Below are 5,138 nucleotides of genomic sequence, written 5' to 3'. Positions count from 1 at the left end.
GGAAAACTATGGTTTCTACAAATGTTGTTTTGGTTTACTTGCTATGACCATATTTGCTATAGCAAATAAGTACATACAACGGGGACACAAGCAAGAGATATTGTGGACCATACAGGTTGAAAGCCCCCCCAGATTAGTCAAATGTATTTGGAAAAGAGAACAGGCCAACAGTAAAAACGCTGCAGAATACAAACACAATCTTTTTCTAAACACCCACCATTGCATACAGCCTAATTTCACTTCTTTTTCCCTAACCTCAACCATACTATAGTAACCATGTGCAGATATTGTAGAATTATTGTATATTGAATACATTTAAAAAAAAAACATTAGCATTAAATGTTAATGCTATTCAGGGCTTCGCAGAATTTCCCAATTTCTTCATTTCTGTATGGCAACAGAATGACCACTCCTCAGTCCCATTACGAACATAGACAAGCAGTTTCATTACATAAGCTGCTCATCAACTGCCATCTCATACAGGCACGGAATGCTAACTCAGCTCATCTGTATATTTAATTTTTTGACTTAACGAGCACATTGTTTTTGGCAGAAAGTCAAAGTCTCTAAAGGTCTCTCATCAGGCATCGCACTACAAGTGCAGCACTAACTTCACTGACCCGTCTCAGCCAGGCAGCCTGTGCACACACATCTGTTGCTGGTTTTCGAGAAATTGTACTACTTTCATATGCAATCCACTCACATTGTGCAAAGGATAAGCCGTAATTGGCCGGACAACTGTAAAATGGTGATCAGTTGCTGAGTGTTATAGAAACCTTATGACAGCATGATAGACCACGAGGGCTGTCCAGCATACAGTTGTCTGGCTGAGTGACTGGCTGTGAGCTTTGCGTGGGCTGGATTTCCCCTCGGGGAACGGCAGCCCAGTCTGACAGCTTGAGGGCGGTGGGGGTGAAGGCAGAAAAGGAAAGAGGTGGTGCAAAGCATTGGAGGCAACGCCATTTTATCTGACTTTGATTTGGGCAGGACACTGCATCACTTGTATGGTGACGCTGGCTGAATGAAAAAGCAGGAATGGAATTGGGCTGGAACACGGAGTCCAGCTCTCAAAAAGGAGGTACAATGATGATGATGATGATGATGATGATCAAGCTTCCTTTGGCTAAAGGTTCCCTTGCTATTAAAACTCTGTCTTGTATGCTTGGGTCAGTTGAGTAAACTTAATTTGGTCTGCTGTCTGTTTTTTGCCCTATGCACCTCATCTTGTTCTGTGCCCTGCTTTGTTTCCCCCTGTTCTTGGCTCAGAAAGCTGGCACAGACATGGACTGAGACATTTGTCTGTATCTGTATTTCTCTTGATTACAGACGTCTGTAGATCCGGCCCTTTCTGTGAAAGACAACAGCACGGCCAAATAGTGTTTCATAATTTCACAGACCATTTGTTGGCCATAACAACTCTGTTGTTGTGCTTGAAAGTCAATCGATATACAGAAATCTTCTTAGGTTTTTTATTATATTCTTACGTAAACATAGTTTTCATATTAATGGATAACTTGACTATGAGTTGCACATTTTATTCAATCTTTTTCACATAGTACTCCTCAAACTCAGGTTATCTCTTTAACATAATGTCAGATCTCTGGATTAATGTGTGTCCACGTTCAAGCAAGCTACAGTGCCAACCGGTTCCATGTCTCTTGAGGTGATAGTAACAGAGAGAAAGCCTGGCTGTCATGAGGGATGGCTAAAGAGGGATGAGATCACTATTATGCAATTGGCTCTGCTACTGCTCTCGCTCCCAATGTGTGAAAGCAGGCATCACCCAACGCTGCCAACCTGGAGGTTAGGCCAAAACGTCAGTGTTTGAAGAAAGGCGCTGAGATCCACCATATCTAACCACAGGGCAATTTACTGGCCTGCAACTAACACGTCTTCCAATCGAATAGTCTCTCATTGGTCCATTAACACTGCAGAGTTTTCCAAAAAGGATGTGGGCCTGTTATTTCAGAATGTAGTGGAGGTCTGAATTCATAAAAGTCACAGATTTTTTATTTTTTTTTGTGAAACACATTAGTGGAGCTTGGTGGATTTTCTTAAATGCACTACACATGACTTGATGGAATCCAGATTTCTACTCAGCACACACGACAGGATGCCAGGCAAGTAAAGAAAAGGTTTTACATTAACCTTCAGCTGATAAATATTCATAAGCAGCAGCCCATACTAAAGAAAAGAAAGATGGTTGCCATAACAAATACACAACCATTCTTTAATCACTGGACCGTGGATGTGGATTAATGTTGTGTATGTTATATTATAGAAACCTGGAGGAATAGAATGTAACAATCCTCAAGTTGGTAAACTTGGGTTAACGTTGGACTCATTCAAATAATGAATGTCCTTACAAAATGTAGTTTGAACAGAGTAGATGAGTGTCATTATAGGCTTACTTCACCGGTGGGAATATGAAGGTGTATTGAATTCTGAGATCCTATGTAGTATAAATGTGCAAAAAAAATGAAATTGGTTCATCCTAGCCTGAGAAAAGGCAGATAGAGTGTTTTATGGTCTCACTGTCTAACCCTACATTTCTCTTACTGTGACATCACAGTAAGAGAAGGGACAAGGTCCTTCCCAGACAAAATGTAACCATTAAGCAAGTATCTACCAAGATGGATTGGGGGATCGTACAACCGCAGATTTTTATGGGGCTCGTTTGAACGGCTAACGAGGCTAGCAGGATGCTAAGGAGCTAACGCTATGTCCTGCTGCCACTGCATGTTGAATATGGACTGTATACTGGCGTTTGACCCATCCTGATGGCAGCACAGACACCGCATGGACAACTTCGATTGTCACCCCTATGCATCATCTCTCAGAAAAGGTAAAACAAACATTAAACATCAATCTGCATATGGACGAGCCAGCGCCTTCAACACCTGATCCATAGACTGTTTACTCTGACAGCTGCTATCACCGTCCGGGATAAACCCGCCTATAAGTAACGGTGCTGTGGACACTAGTAACCCAAACCAATGTGATGATTAGCACTGTTAATGTTGCACATATGCCATGCCAGCATCCATTTTTGTTAAATCAGAACAAAACTGCTGCGCCTAAAATAAAATGTTATCAGATAAAGTCAATCAGATTATTGTGATTAATTGTAGAGCAGGTAGCCTATCTGAGGAGCACACTCGTAGATGACAATGTATCTGTGATGGCCACAGCGGGATAATTCAATCATTTTAGAGCTAAAATAATATTATTCAAGAAAATAACTAACTTAATGTCCAAAGATACTGTACAGTAGTACAATGCTTGTCTGATGTTGCCATATAGTGGTTATGCCAGATGAACAGGAAAAACAAACTGTTTAATGCCATATGACATTGTCATATTAGCTATCTGATTTAGGTTAATTTACCCATTGAATGGGTCATTTTAGCCATCATGGCAACAATTTCCCCCCCTGAGATTATTGTCAGGAGCCGCCACTGGTTCATAATATAAATTATTATTATTAATTTTTTTTTTGATCTTTTTTTCCCATACAAATAATGTGGTAGTATTAAAGCAGATATGTATAAACCTGATAACTGAGACTGTAGATTTGCACCAATGTAGAATTACCTTGTCGTTTCTGTCAATAAGAAATGTATGCAGAACCCCAGAGAGAGAGTAGAGACTTTGGGGAAGTGGAGTCGGTTTTCAAGAGCGATACAAATCAGCTGGCGCCTGTTGGAGAGATACCTGTGTGTGCCCCTGTCACTGCCAAGGACAAAATACTCACGCCTAGAACAGGGATTTCCACCTTAATGCGCCTGACGCCACACCACTTTTAAGGTTGTTTAGACATGAGCCATACTACACAGCATTCAGAATACTTAACATAAACCCTTATTTTAAACATCTAGCTAAATGCTAAGGCCAAATGTCATTGCTTATACAATCTGATATGAAACTTAAATTCTCTTCATTGATCTTTATGCTGGTGAGAAACATGCTGAGGTGTTCTGTATCCCTCCTGTTCCATCCATGCACAGTTTCTCTGCATTCCAAATCACATACTTTTCCCTTTTACTATACTACATACTAAATCAAGCTGGTTTCCATACTTCAAAATGCAATTGGATGTATAAGGACATCCTGGTATGTTTGGCATACTTCATTTGACATGCATGTATTGGGAAATCTTAAATATTTTTCTGGCAAACTAAATAGTATGGAATTATGGGTATTGGAACGCAGGGTTTATCTGTCGACCCACAAGACCTGGATTGGGTTTACTGACAACACATTCCCCTTCTAGCACACTATCAACCACCATCCCACATTCATCCATTGGACTTCTTCTTCTCGGGGTCCCCAGCCATCTGCACATCCGCCTCCTGCATCGACACCCATTATTACAGAGTTAGGCCTCAGTGAGCCACTTCAAACCGAGCTGAAAATGCGCTGAAGCCGCCACAGTTTCAGGTCACAGTGCGCTGAGGTGTATAGGTGCTGGGTAACTCTAGATTTTTAATTACAGAGTGTGTGTGCATGGCGGTGCGATAAGAGAGGGTCACAGCTTTCCTGATAACCTGTTTTAGTGAGTCAGTGGCTTGTTTGTCGCCCCAGACGGAGGGTATAGGCTGTGTGAGAACGGGACAAAAACCTCATCTTTGTGTCAATACGTCTCTCTGAGCTTTCCTTCAGACTCAAAGCAAGCCACACACCTGAGTCACTATTCAAAGTCTACCAGGAATACAGTGACGAATCCAGCCGGAAAACAATAGAAAACATGTGGGTTTGTTAAGATATCTTCTGGCGTCACAGTTTGTGTGAGGGAGATCATTTAGAACTATTATTGGAACATTCTGGCCAAAAATAGTCATTTATTGTGCGTGGGTGTGTTGCTATATAAGGTCGTTGGGACACATGATCTGGGAAATCTGGGTAGCACATCCACTGGTAAACTTGACACTGCTCTGGTAACGAAATGTTTTTGCCCTTTGTGTCAGCGATTGTGAAATAGAAAGTAGAATTCCCCCGTTCATAATAGTACCATGAATGTGTCTCTACACGTATCTGTCTGGCCAGTGCAGTACGTCATGTCACCAAATGACATTGATTGGGTTGTGGAAAAATCGAGTCGGGTCCAACAATTACCCTAGCCTGGCTCCGCCCGCCTA

The sequence above is a fragment of the Ammodytes marinus genome, assembly GCF_949987685.1.
Source record: "Ammodytes marinus genome assembly, chromosome: 16".
In the NCBI taxonomy this organism is placed as follows: domain Eukaryota; kingdom Metazoa; phylum Chordata; class Actinopteri; order Uranoscopiformes; family Ammodytidae; genus Ammodytes; species Ammodytes marinus.
The sequence above is the reverse complement of the archived record's forward strand: the minus strand, read 5'-3'. Positions refer to the sequence as shown.